We start from the raw sequence: 15760 nt of genomic DNA, 5'->3' as shown, positions 1-15760 counted from the left end.
TTACTCTAAATACTACATAATATTTTGTTCCTAAATCTAGGCATCACTCGAGGCTATTCCTCTAGTTTCTCCATACATTTTCTTAGACGGTGACCAGAACTGAGCACAACATATCACATGTCGGCGTACTATGAAATTATATAAGATGAAACCGATATTTTGTTTGAATCGAATTACCAGACTCATTAATAAAATTTACTTGTCTTACTTTACTGCCTCCGTGCGCTGTCGTCTTGGTTTTAAGATATTTGCGTCATCATTTTAAAAATATTATCCTTAGCTTACATTCTCGTGTTGATTTTTTTTTTCCACAGTACAGCTATCTTTTCACTCTGATAACACTTACATTACGATTTCCAATAATCAAATACATTTGCTAAGCTTAAGTCCAGTTAATAGATTACGATGATCACTCTAAATTAACTGTCTTCATACATGTGCACCAATACCTCTTTCATCTTAACTTGGCCCAGATTTTCGTCCTTTTGTAATTTATTTCAGGCAGGTGTGCCAGAAATAGACAGAATTACTGCTCTACATCCTTTACATAGCAACGCTTCGTGACTAGCATCATTATCTAATGCCAATCAACACTTAACATGAAGAGGCGGCAATTTTAGGCCATGTTAGAGTATAATGAGCATTGTCTGTTAAAAACTTGTACCATCAAGAAATTAAGTCTCGTTCCAACACAGTCCTTCGTTAATACCATTTGGAAAAATGACGCGGAAGGAAGGGTTGTTAGGTGGAGGAGAAAGGGAAGAAACCGTGACGGAGGGAGGATCTGTAAGTAAAAAAGAGAGGGGGAAACTCGAATGGGAGGAAGGAATGCAATTAATGAGTGGGAGGAAATGAAATGTGGAGAAGGAAGTTTATAGGTCAGTAGAAGGAATGACGTGGAAATGAAAATGACAGAATGGGACGTGTGAAAGGGGAAAAAGGATGATAACTTGAGAAAAGGAGAGATGAAGTAGGAATGAGAAACATTATGAGAGAGTAATAGTCGGGAAAAGGGAACTGTGGAAAGGACAGGAGTGGGAGATATAAAGTAAGAGAGAGGAAGACAATTTTTGGTGGAGAAGGAAGACCTTGTCGGAACCATGAACATATAAAGCTCCACCAGGGAAGACACGAAGAAGTATTTGTGGGGGAAGCAAGGAAGAGAGAGAGAGAGAGAGAGAGAGAGAGAGAGAGAGTGTGTGTGTGTGTGTGTGTGTGTGTGTGTGTGTGTGTGTGTGTGTGTGTGTGTGTGTGTGTGTGTGTGTGTGTGTGTGTGTGTGTGTGTGTGTGTGTGTGTGTGTGTGTGTGTGTGTGTGTGTGTGTGTGTGTGCGTGCGTGCGTGTGTGTGTGAAGGGGTGCGTGCGTGCGTGCATGCGTATGTGTGTGTGTGTGTGTGTGTGTGTGTGTGTGTGTGTGTGTGTGTGTGTGTGTGTGTGTGTGTGTGTGTGTGTGTGTGTGTGTGCGTGTGAGAGAGAGAGAGAGAGAGAGAGAGAGAGAGAGAGAGAGAGAGAGAGAGAGGAAAAGATAAAATAAATGTAGAAATGGAGGAAAGGAAGGAGAGAAGGAGGGGGGGAGGGGAACAGTAAATCGAGTGCAAGGAAGGCAGATTGTTCGAGAGGAAGAGAGAAAAGAGATAGTGAGATAGGGAGAGAGGGAAAGTGAGATAGGGAGAGGGGAAACAGTGGTCGCGGAGAAAAGACATTGTTCGCGAGTGAGGCATTAGGCGGGAGAGGAAGGCAGGCTGAATGATTGGGAGGAGGAGGAGGAGGAGGAGGAAAATGATGATGATGATGATGATGATGATGATGATGATGATGATGATGATGATGGTAAGGTCCGATCAAGTTTCCAATGTAAAGGACCTTTCAGGTAATAAAGGTATATGGTTTCAGTGGCAGTGTGCCCAGGTAGATCGATAATTGGCTCACAAATGTAAATAAAGGGTCCTATTACGTAAAATTGATAAAACAAACGGATGTGTGCTGTGTGCTTGACTTAATTGAGAAAGGTATGCAAGCTGATAATTCAGAAGAATACTGGCCACAAAAATAACGATAGCAGAGAGAGAGAGAGAGAGAGAGAGAGAGAGAGAGAGAGAGAGAGATTGAAAGGAGTTTGCAAGAGGAGGGGAGCTGATGAGACGACCAATCTTTGACTCAACCCTGTTTAGAAGAGTTTACAGAATGCAGTGGGCCTTCTCATACTTGAAATTTATATACCACAAAGAGCTGAATAATGCCAAGGTATAAAGTCGACTCAGCATCAAAATTTCTCGAAAGATAATTTTGCAGAGGAAGTAATGTCGTCTTTCCACGACAAATTCCCAGAGAGGGAGAAAGAAAACCACAGGGGTTAAATGATGAAAGAACTGTGTGCTGTTTGATATTGAGTGATACTCTTACAGAAGATTTCCGTGTGTTAGAGGCAGGTGTAATTGAATTTTTAATATATTAAAAATAACAAAGCTTCGTTTATCAGTAAGAAATCAGGTGCGGCATAGTATGTTGTTCAGGTAGATGATGTGATGGACACTGTGAAAAGTAGGGGGAAAAGCGAAGGAAGGAGCCATCGGCATAAAAAAAAAAGAAAAGAAAAAAAGAAAGAGACTGATATGTTCAAAAGATCAGTGACGAACAGGGTGAAGAGAGAAGATGAAAGGACAGAACTCCGAGGAAGAACACCACTGCTGTTAGTTTTAGAAGAACCGTGGCCGTATACAACAGAAGCTACAGAACACAGAGAAAAAAATCTTGAGATGAAGGGCCAGACGTAAGAATTAGAAACACTACGCTTATGAGAGAAACTGGGAAAGTGAATATTTGTGCCAGACTCTCTTTTACGTCCTTTGATATACCAGATGCAATAACATGTGTTTCACGGATGTTCCGGAGAGAGGATGAAGAAAAATCTGAGAGGAATGTGAGACCATCCGTGGATCCTTCGTGAGCCCATACTGACGGTCAAAAAGGTGCTGAGAAGAAAAGAGCCTAAGAATCTTCCTCTTGCAGGCTAATTAGGACAGACACACTATGAATATGCAAAAAATTCAAGCTGTGGGATGATGATTAGGGCGAGACAGTTTGCCTACTGTATGAAGGGATTCACCACAGAACCTCAGTTCTTCAATAAAGTAGTTAAGGCTCCATTCGGACTGTATGCTTATATAGTACTGAGGCCAGTGAGGGCAGAATATACAGTACCTCCGAAGAAACTTTACTTACAGGCACGAGGAACTTAATTGCTGTATTCCATCCCCAATTTTGTATTCAGTTCCCAATTTTATATTCTATTCTCAAACTGTTATTTTAAAACCACTTTGTTCTAATTCCATTTTATTATTTGTTACTGTATCATCTTTTATTCTGGCTCAATTCATTATTCTGTCCACATGTTATTCTGTTCCTGCTTTTAACTGTCATCTTGTTCAGTCTACCTTCCTTTTTTTACTCAACATCCATTTGTATGTTGAATCCAAATTTATTATTCTATCCCAACATACAGCTTCCCGTGGCTTACGCTGGGTTAAGAGGAGTGGCAATAAGCAATTTAATGGTCCATTATGGAGGCTTCGCTAATTAACTGTTGCATTCATTACCACGGACGTCAATTGGCCGTATTTGTTATCGGCCGATTCACAGTGCCCATGATGATAACACTTTTTTTTTTTTTTTTACTGACTTTTCTTGTTCTTGGGTCTCGTTGCCTTGTTGTTATTATTGTTATCCTGGTTTTGTCTCTCCTTCTTTTGTCTTTTGTTTGGCCTTGCTATTTATGTTTTGATTTCATCTCTTGTTTCAGTGTTATTGTGATTTGAGACTCGTTTTGCTTACTGATTTTGTTTTGGTTTCATTTTGTTCTTGGTGGCCTGGTTGTGTCCGTCGTTTCGTTTGATTGTGTTTTATGACTCATTTTTACTATTTTGTTTCTTTTTGTTGTTGTTGTTGGCCTGATTCTGTCTGTTCTAGTGTTTTCTTGTTCTTGATTTTTTCTTCCAGCCTACCATACCCCCGGGTCTTCCGTAAACAAGAACAAGAGGCAAATGGATCCGTCGTTATCTAGGTCACACTAATTAACCGTTGCATTCATGACCCAGGCCGTTCATTAGCCATTTAGTTGTTGTTGATAGATCCACAATACCCAGTCCCTTGAATCGTTTGTTACGCTGCCTGTTGTTTTGACCTCGTTTGTTACCTTTTGTTTTGGTTTCTATTTGTTTTGAATTCACCTGACAGTGTCTATGACGCCCCATGGTTAAGCCTCTATTGTTTTGCTTTATTCTCTTTTGCTTTCATTCCGGGCTTTGGCTTTGTCTTTTGCTCTCCGAACCTCTAAGTTACCATTTTTTATTTTATTCTGTCCGAGCCTACAATTACCCATTTTCTTCCTCGTAACCCAATTTACTACAGAAATCTGCAATTCGTATTATTTTTTTCCCTGCTGTGTCCCGGGACTAATGTGAAGTAAACAAGAATGGTTTTAGCAAAATTAATCGCTCATTAAGCATGCCCACCCTAATTAACTGCCACACTTATTTTCCTGGAAATAAATTAGCTGTCAGGTTGTTTGTAAAATTCTCAATATCCATGACGCCAGTCCTTTCATTCACACTCGTCTTTTGTTATACTGCCTTTTGTTTCAGTCACGCTCTTCTTATTGTTGGCCTGGGTCTGCCTCTGCTCTTTTGTTTTACTGTCTCTTTTGGTTCGTTGCTGCGCTTGTTGTGGCTTGGGCGAAATGTGCAAGTTCTATTTTTCGGGGTTCAGTCCGCCTAGTCTTTAAGCTTCCAATCTAAGTTTATCCCCAATCAAACTTTTCCCCAAATCTCCGGTTTTGCACATCGCCATTCCACCAGTCTATTACTCGTTTTCGCCTTTTGCCGCTCCAGTAGATCCCATTTTCTCTCTTCCAGCAAATCCGTTATGTCTATTGTTGTTTGTTTCACCATACATAGTTAGTTCTCATGTACCAGCTTATAAGTAACTCAGATGAATAAGATCGTCCTGCGTTAACTGATGCAGAAAACTAGTTATTCGACTCATGAAATGGTTAATGGTAAGAACATTAACATTCTCCGACTGCAATGCCCACTTGCAATTGAACAAAATCGTCCGGTGTTAAGCTGAACAGAATGCTTGTGAATGGATGAAGGTTAGGAGTTTCTTTTAAGATCCTAGTGGTTCTCCTCCAGGGGAAAAATTTATGAGGGGGAAAATACTGATATGTAAGAGTGGTAGCAAGTAAGCTTTAGATATGGCTGACACTTCATATTAGCATTATTTCCAGATTCATAAGTCTCTCAACGTCGCTTCTTCCCTCGTATTCTTGTCATGCTGATGCCAGAAATTTGATTATTCATCCCAGACTGAGTGACAGATGCCAAAGAATAGCCAAAGGATTAATACCGTCACTAATCCTCACATATGGAACATTTCTAACATTATACTCCAGGAAAATTTAACTAACATTTTAACATTGACATCGAAGTGACACAACATCTTCTCTAAGTAACCAGTTCCTGCTACTCCATACTCTTTCGCGAACGGGGTTTCTGAATTCGTCTAGTTTCTATAGTCGCGGCGCACGTCTCTGAGGTTGCCATTATCGTACCCTGGCAACCTACCATTCAAAAGTGCGTCCGATTTCATATGTTATACACGAATCATATTATTATGCACGAATATATTATACATGAATATTATTATACACAAACATATTATACACGAATCACATGCGTCTCATAGTATACACGAAATCAGACGCACTTTTGAATGGCAGGTTGCCAGGACACGATAACAACAACCTCAGAGTCCCGCGCCGCGACTATAGTTGTAATCACAAACGCTCCCAATAAGCTGAAAGACGAGGAGGAGGAGGAGGAGGAAGGGGAGTCCATTGTAGTGGCCAACTAATGGGAACAAGGAAATCCGGAAATCCTACTTAATCATGAGTATTGTGTTCCTTACTGATAATATAGCCTGGATATGTAGGCTGTTGACCTCACTGTATTTGTTTCAGAATTTCAGAGTACGAGTATATAATATATATATATATATATATATATATATATATATATATATATATATATATATATATATATATATATATATAAAACATTTTTTATATACCTGGAGGCTTTGAACACGATGTACACATGACACATCAAATATTGCTGTACGGCAATGCAGACTGCACTGGTGGTGCGGCACAGGGCCGGCTGGCCTAAGTTAAAACGAGGACACATTCATGTTAATATGAGTGACTCAGAGACAAAGCCGTTTATAATCCTGCCCCAGGAAGGGTCCAGAAAATACAAGTTCGACCAAGAATATCATATTATTTCATTACCTATCTTTGTCCACCGTACCTAAGGTAAACGGAAAAGGTGTAAATGTGATGGGAAGGGTAGGAACCAACCACTTACTCTCTTCAAATAATGCCTTTTAAAAATTATCTATTAGTTCCAAAATGGCCGTATTCTACATGGTAGTTCCATATCCCCTCTTTCAGCGGACAGTTCCTCTCTCTCTCTCTCTCTCTCTCTCTCTCTCTCTCTCTCTCTCTCTCTCTCTCTCGTCAGTGATGTGACCAGCATCATAATTTCTCTACAACAGTTGCTAATGATTACTCGGGTAGTAATCAATACTCGACTTACAAATGGTCTGAAAATTGGAACGGAATTATATAAACTATATCTAACTCCTCCAGTTGGAAAATGCTTTCCTAAACTGAAGAGAATTATCTGGGAGCAACACGAATAAAGCCAAAAATACGTCATCCATTAAAGGACTTTTGATGGTCAGTAAACGGAGACATATGACGAGGACGTAGGGTACACTTCTTCCCGTATGTCTTCCCAGATTGTGTCAGGCATCATATAACCTTTTCCTACGATCCATCTTTGCTCCGCTTCCTCTGGGTCCCACATCACGCGCTCTCTCCCTCTACTATTTTCCATTAGCATCTGTTATTTTCCATTACTGCTCAATCCCCTGATACGACGGACAGTGCTCTGATCCCATTCCCTCCTCTCTCTCTCTCTCTCTCTCTCTCTCTCTCTCTCTCTCTCTCTCTCTCTCTCCCCTCCTCATCCCCTCCCTTCCCCTCCCCCTGCCCTTCCCCCTCCCCCTCCTTTCCCTCCCCTCGGCTTTATTTTGATCCAGAGCTCCCTAATTACTCTCTTCATCCCCCTGTTCCACTATCCGATGATATTTTTAAAATCTTTCGGAAAACTGAAATGAATATTACCTTTTTCGGAATAAACGAAAGTATTATTCTTGTGTCACATCATTGTTCCACGTACTCTGTGTTCTGGTTAATAATAAAAGGTGGCTCGTAAATAGCGCTCCAAGAGACTCACCTGATGGTATCGTACGTATTGCGGGAACGGTTTAGTCTACTGAGGTGGGAGTGGATGTAGCAGTGAGAGTATGAAATTAATGAAGGATAAAAGTTAAACACTGATATCGCTGACTTAACCGTCCCCCACAACACATCACAAAGTACCTAACGAATTGGAAAAGGAGCGTATATGAGCCACCCTGGATATACCTGCCACTCTGCCTAGTTACCTGTTAGCCCCTTTACTCCGAGGGACCTACCTTAATGTGAATAATCCTGTCATCATACCGGATCTAGTCTAAGAGGACGTCATCGTACTACAGGAGTTAAACGTTGTCCATGGTTTCCCTGGAATTCTTACAGTCCTAAACAAACTCGGGTCTCAACGAATGTTTATATGGCAGTAATTTCTTTCCCATTAACTAATTAATCTCAGCTCTGATTATGCGCTCTTTGACCATATTGTGTGGCTTTACACTCTTGCATGCAGTCTGGGACAAGACTTTATTCCCGAGTTTACTGATACTGTTTTGGAGATGTAGGCCGCCATACCCTAACGCATCTCTAGTTCCTATATTTGTCGATATATTACTGAGGGAGCACGCGCGCGCTTGTAATCAAGGCTGAATTTTGCAAATGCTCTTTAGGGTCTGCCACGTTTTTAAAATCAGGATTTGATTATGTTCTCTCCCTTCTGCATTAATTGAATAATCACTTTCCGCCCTACTAATACTTCTCTCAGTTCCACATATACCTTATATTATCAGTTCTGTCGACATCTGCTGTCTTCCTGGTTGCCTCGGCTGCCTCAGACTCTGTGTTGTATTTTTTCCACACCCGTCAGCAGTCACCAGGAGAGGGAACTTAACAGTATCAAATCAATATTTTTCTATTTCCTTAGTGCTAACAGTCCTCCTCTAAAAGGGCACTTACATGACATTCACATAGTCAGGCTGTTTCATACTCCAGCCTGAGATCAAACTCGAGCCCTTTCAAACAGCAGATCACGACTCTAACCACTTGACCAATATCTCCGGTCTGCCTGTAACACTATACTGTACATCTGCGACAATGTAAGAAACCACAGGTTGGGAGTGCACGCGATATCTGACCCTTCCCAAAAGCAGATTTTATTTTCATGCTACACTGAGTTCTCTCCAGGGATTTTCGCATATACACCACCTCCATAAAGTTCCCAAGTACACCAGTGTCATAGTTCAGTCAACTGATCTGAAAATATTGATAATCTTTAGAAAGAGTTATTTGATTAATTATTCAGTCAGTCATACTTTTCATGCATTATCCATGCCAGTTTCCCATGAAGTAGAGACTGTGTCGCCATCAGATTATTCTTGTACCTTATTATTATCTATACTCGCTGCAATAGCGTGGGAAAGTTAGGAAAACTCCATGATTTGAGGATCCTCAAGCATGTCTCACACGCACAAGAGATGACTGAAGTTCTCCTGATCATCTCGTAAAATATTATTCAGGAATTAATAATATCGTTGCATTCTTAATCCAGTGTATTTAATGAACAGCAGCAATGTTCGTTTGCACCGACGTACTATCACACCACACTGCAAAATACATGATCCATTACTGTACATTAACAATAAGAACTGGTTACACTCTGTTGACCTGAATGTGACGTGTTGGAATTCTCCAGTATAGGCCTACAGAGGAGAGAACAAGCTCATCGACACAATTCTCCAAGTCGCTGACACATCCGTCCCGGTAAGTGATTTATTGTGAAGAGGAAAGAGGGAAGTAGAAATAAAAAGAGCCTTAGGATGGTGGGGTAGGGATAGAGGGATCGCCCAGTCAGCTTCCCGGATAAACCTAGCCGTCTGACAATAGAGAGGAAATTGAAATGGACCTGGTGGTGGGAGAGGCCGCGTGTGAGTGTGGGTCCGGTCCATCGCCTCCACAATATTCTCGGCGACAGTTTAAAATTTCCATAACATTCTTGGGGCGGGCCCGAAATTCCTACAATATTCCACCTACAACCACGGAATTCAGCACTCTTTTCTTAGGACAAAATGAATTCCAATATTATTCTCTTGGCAACCAGGAAAGTTCCATGACATTTTCAAAGGACCATTAAAAAAAAAAAAAGAATGTACAGTACTCGTAAATGTATGCTACGCCAGTGCAAATAACTGCTAACTCCACAATTTCCATACGTTTCAATCGCCTTTGACGGCACGCAAGTATACTTCCAGCAACACTGTAAAGAGCAGCCTCATACACTTCAACATTTTTTTTTTAGATTCTTGATGCCGATTGTGTAGGGTATTACGATAGAAATAGCTCTTGTGCTCACATTTATGTATCCATGCATGTATCTTAACGAAATATCCCAAGAATAACTGATCAGATTTGCATCAAAACTGGCACCTATATTGCGTACCTGTCTGAAAAGTGATGTGATTGTGGTGCAGATCATTCAGGGTCAGGTTCACGGGTCAAAATCAAACTTCCGGCCAGGCGTGCTGTGTTCGCTGAGCACTTCTAACCTATTTATTCTTGCTGCATCCCAACGATTTATTCATCGTACGAAAAAATTATCGAAATGGAAGATTTATATAGCCTTCAGTAGCTCCTTCAGTGAGAAAGGCTTTCCCTACGTTGAGTAAGATCACCCAGAGGTGGCTGAAACAGAGTACTAGAGTTATCGCAACCATATTGGGGTTAATGGTATGCTATTAACACTCTCGGGTTCATATAACTCAATTTCAGCCGATTAAAATCTTATGGCGGTAGCTGGAATGGACTACTAAATGTACCGATACAACAAGGTTAATGTTACCAGCATTAAGTCTGGTTCCTGTAGGCTACCTACTCTCTGCTGAATACAACCCTAAGACGTTAGTTTTAGTTAAAAATCAGGTTTGTCTCAACCATACGAAAGAGAAATGTGCCACTATTTCCATTCAAGCTTTTATCACATACTTAGTCGATGTAATTCTTACATCGTTAGCTGGAAGAGAATACAAAAGTTGGCCCGACATATGCCAGGTAATGGTAACAGTATTAATGAGCGATCAATTTTGAACAAAAAACGCCACTCCCGGTGCCCGGCACAGGATCTCCGTAGAATTTTTTGCCCATAGCTACAACTAAAATATACTATAGCAGTAGCCGTGTGTCTGTGTGTGTATTTCGGACTTGCGTTCGGACAACTTGGGTTCCATTCCTGAAGCTGCAAATAACACTGTCAATTGGTTAGCTGCAAAAAAATCCAAGTGACAACGTTAGACTAGAACAGCACAATAATGTGACTCGGATTACCTGAAATGATCACAGCACGCGCACGAAGCGCGAGGAAACGAGTGAGAAGCACGAGGAAACGAGTGCGAAGCACGAGAAAGCGAGCGCGCAGCACGAGAGCCCTCTGCAGGAGCAAGTGCGAGGGGCCCGAAGGGCCCACGAGCACTTGTGTTTACTATTACTGGTGACCTCAAATGACCTCGAAGGTCAACCTCATATAGCCTGTGTCCGAACTGGAGGTCATGTGAGTCTCCATGCCAAAAATTAGGCTGCTGAGTCCGGTTGTTCAAGGGTGAATAACCGGTGACTTCAAATAACCTCCGACCAGTGACCTCAAATGACCTCGGAGGTCAACCTCACATAGCTGTGTCCGAACTGGAAGTCATGTGAGTCTCCATGCTAAAAATTGGACTGCAAGGGTACCCGGCGTTGCCCGGGCCAAAAAGGCGAACACTTACCGGTGACCTCAAATGACTCAGATCTGAATTTTGACCTCACTAAAACCATCCTTGGGTCACCGTGATTCGAAATATATATGTGTCTGAGAGTCTCTGGCCCTTGGTTTGGGCGTGATTGAAGGACAAACAAACAAACAACGCAGTTTATATATATATATATATATATATATATATATATATATATATATATATATATATATATATATATATATGTATGTATGTATGTATATATGTGTATATACATATATATACAGTATACCGGTATATATATATATATATATATATATATATATATATATATATATATATATATATATATATATATATATTTATCTATATATATATATATATATATATATATATATATATATATATATATATATAGAGAGAGAGAGAGAGAGAGAGAGAGAGAGAGAGAGAGAGAGAGAGATACATATATGCAGGCCTATATATATATATATATATATATATATATATATATATATATATATATATATATATACAGTATATATATAATATTGATAGATAGATAGATAGATGCCTATTCAAATATAAGCTTACAGGAATAACATTTTCATGTATATTTTCCCACATGATGTTTCCATTGACCTTTAATGTTTCACAGGATCTCTGTCTCATTGTTAAGGAATTCAGTAAACAGGTCATATGGCTCAGCTGCTACCGTGGAGAACGGTCTCGAACACCAGCTCGTTTCTTTGGTAGTAGAAAACGAATATCCGTCTACCTGTCTGTCTGTTCTGACGCTGCATACGTTGAAGGGTGGTCATGATGATGACCCTCCAGACGTCAGAATAAACCCGAATGTATTCACATAATTTTATGTAAAAAGCAAGTGTAAATATGTATAATCAATCACATTTAATTTTGTGTTAATATGTGAAAATTTTTCAGTAATCGTGAACTAATTCAAAGAGCTGGATGCCTTTAAAAATTCTGTTTATACACGCTACAGATTCATTCGCTTATATGAAGACAATTTTGCAAACATGCAAAAATTAAACTGTGATTAAAATAAATATGATTATCCTTCTCGGGTAACAGTTTTAAATATCTAGCTATGAAATAAATAAAAAAATACTTCAGCTTGAAAATTTGGAGTTGTCAAGAATGAAATGAAAAATTTTATGTGCCTCAAAGAGCACGAGAGCAGGCGAAGGCTGTGGTGATGACGAAGGCAACACAGCATTTTCTTTAGTTAGTGCGGGTAGGAGATGGTAAATGAGTCTCTGAGGGTTAAGGGTCGAGTGATGAATGACGTACGGCGTGCGATGATGATGTGGTATGGTGATGTATGATGATGATATTATAGCTGGAGGTGTGTCGTGCTAGAGGGTGGCGAATGTTGTGTGGTTGGGGTTAGTGTGTGGCGGAGTATCATGTGGTGTATGACGATGTACTGTACAGTGATGAGTGTTTCGGTTTATTGTGTTGTGGTTGTGGGTGATGTTACGTTGTGGTTGTTAAAGTGTTGCTTGGCTTGGCATGGTTTAATGTGATTATGTTGGTGATAAGTGCAGTTTATTTTGCGTTGTGGTGGTGGGTAGTGTTTATTTTATAGTATGTGGATATAGAGCGATATGGTATTTGATGTAGTGATGAGCTTGCTGATTTGTAGTGTTATGGTTATAAGTAGATATGGACGATTAGTTGGGGGTACACTACGGGGATGATTTATGACATTAATGGAACCGGTACGTGACTTAATGGATCGGTGTAGTGACTTGATGGTGTTTAATGGTGGGTTAATGAGGTAGTATGGTGTGATGTGTTATGGTGGTGGCTGGTAAACACCCTATTGAGTTTATTGTGTTATGGTGATGTGATGATATGGTGATGGTGTAGTGGTTGCTTAGTGTAGTGATGTGGTGATAATGTGACACTAGTACGATACGATGATGGCTTTGTGATGGTGGTGGTGATGGGTTGATTTAATGTTGTGATGATGATGATTATGATGTTGTAGAGTCATGTGGTGATGGTGTTGCTAGTGGTCATGGCTCGAGTGTAGCTTGGTATGGTATGGAGAGGTTCGGTGAGTGGGCTAGTGGATGGTGTGTGGGTGTGTGGTTGTGGGTAATTAAAAGGCTGGTGGTCTAGGGTGGTAGTAGGTGGGTAGTGATTAATGAGTGATGTGTGATTAGAGTGGGGCGTGCTGTGTCATAATGAGCTGTGGTCTGATGTGGTAATGTATTATATTGCGCTGGCGTTGGCGAATTGGACAGTGTGTTGTGGTGGTCGTTAATGATTGCTGAGTGGTTTATGGAGATAATAATGACTTTGTACTGAATGAATAAAGTGAGGGAGTTGGGTGATTATTCTATCATGTTGGGTATGATTGCTGTGTGACAGTTGATGGTTAGTACTGTGTTTTTTTCGTTCCTTTTTATTGTGAGAGTGTGTTGATACAGTGTGGTGGTGGATAATATCCTTGTGCGATGTCTGGGTGTGGGTGCTATGCGTAGATCGTGTGTTGAGGCGGTGGTGTAATGTGATGTGGTGGGGAGAATGGAGATTATTATGATACCTTGGTTGTGGGCATTGTGTGTTGATGGTGTGGTGTGTTGTGGGGGTGGAAAGTGATCATTATGTTGTGTCTGGTTGTGGGTAGAATGAGGTGACGATAAAGGATTTTGATGGTGTCTTGTGGGAGTGGATGGTGATCATAGTGTAGTGTCTGATTGCGGGTAGAATGAGTTAATCGCAGAGTGCATTTATGCTGTATTGTGGTGATGCATGTTGTGTCTGCTTGTGAGTAGAGTTTGTGGATGATGGTGTAGTGTGGTGTGGAGTAGTGTGGTGTGCAGTGGTGAAGTGTGCAGTAGTATATTGTGGTACGGAGTGCTGTAGTGTAATGCGGTGCTGTGTGATGTGGAGTAGTGCAGTGTAGTGTTTTGTGATATAGTGATGTAGTGCGGTGTGGTGTAGAGTGGTGTAGTGTGGTGTTGTGTGGAGTGGTGTAATGTGGTATGGTATGACGTGGTATGGTTGTTCAGTCACGAACGATAATTCCGTCATTTGTTTGGGGCTTTGAATTAATGTGGAGAGATTTACTGCCTGGTAATAGTGTGATGATGTGGTGACTATGGTCATGATGTAGGGTTGATATGGTGATGTTAGTGACAGTGTATTTATTGTATTATGGTGATATGATGATGATGTGATGGTGTAGTAGTGGTTTAGTGTAGTGATGTGGTGATAATGTGACACTAGTGCGATATGATGATGGCTTTGTGATGGTGATGGGTTGATTATTTAATGTTGTGATGTTGATGATTAAGATGGTGTAAAGTTATGTGGTGATGGTGTTGATAGTGGTGGTGTGCTGTAGCGATGCTCTGGTGATAATATAGTGCTGGTGCGATATGGTGATGGGTTAATGGTGTTGATGGTGTAGTGTACTGATGATGATGTAATGTGATGACGACATAGTGTAATGATGATGTGATGGAAATGTAGTGATGTGCGTGGAATGATGAAGGTGTGTAGGTAATGGTGTAGTGATGATGTGATGGTGTCATAATGATAGGGTGTGGTGATGGTGTAGTGATGGCTAGTGTAATAAGGACTGCAGCCAGCACTACCTACCCTTCTTATCCTTCTCAATTTTTAGCTGTGGTGTAGTGTGACAAGGCTGATGGTGTAATGATGGTGTGATGCTGTAGTGATTGTGCAGTGATGTTGTGATGGTGTGATGATACTGCGGTGATAATTTGGTGATGGTGTGATGATGTAGTGATGGTGTGATGATGTAGTGAGTGTGTAGTGATGGTAACATAGTGATGGTGTGATGATGGTGTGATGATCATGTGATGAATTTGTGGTGATGATGTAGTGATGATATGATACAGTACAGCAATGGTGTAATGATCATGTGATGTAGTGATGGTGTGGTGATGGCGTGATGTATGATGATGATTTAGTGATGGTATAGTGAGGATGTACAACTGGACAGCTTAGGAAGAATCACAACATCCACCACCATCTCACACGCTTCCCAATCCTTGACGTGGTGTGCTGAGGTATGCTGCATCACTGAATTCTTCACCACATGCACTGTTGGTCGTGGCTGTCGTCTCTTATTTCTTACCACATCTCCACGACACCACCGCGAGACTGCGTGGATAGATGGAGGTGGTCTGTCAACAAAACGATTCACAATAAGAACTGCACTGTTTTCTGACTGGAGTTAGGGTGTGGAAGCTTGTCAGAGATACAGTCCTTTCTCCTTAACCTGCCCCAGATTTTTGTCCCTTTTTGGCTTATTTTACGTAGCTCAGTGGCAGAATTAGATAGTACATTTTCCATATCAGTTCATCGAGACAATTATTTTGTTGTTAATCTCTTGTTTTAAGTCAGTATTCAGGATGTAGAGTTGGCAATTTGAGGCCAAGTTCGAGTAAAATGGGTATAGTTGGGATTTCAATAGGGTAGTCCCATAGGGCAATGGGTTTAGGAGGGCCAGTGCATAGGGTACCATAGTCCAGACCATTTAACCGGTAGGAGACCACAGTACATGTCTTGTAGCATTTCCTTGACATAAAGACCTTCGGCCACTCCTTGCATTTGTAGCGTGTAATATCTTGTACTTCCATATATATTTGTTTGGTCACTTAAATGCATACGTGACTGAATGTGCGTTTCGAAGGTTACGTGGTCAAATTCACAGATAA

This window comes from Coenobita brevimanus, chromosome 38 (assembly GCF_032717465.1).
Source record: "Coenobita brevimanus isolate Jiangsu-jjx chromosome 38, ASM3271746v2, whole genome shotgun sequence".
Taxonomy (NCBI): Eukaryota; Metazoa; Arthropoda; class Malacostraca; order Decapoda; family Coenobitidae; genus Coenobita; species Coenobita brevimanus.
Note: the sequence above shows the minus strand (reverse complement) of the source record.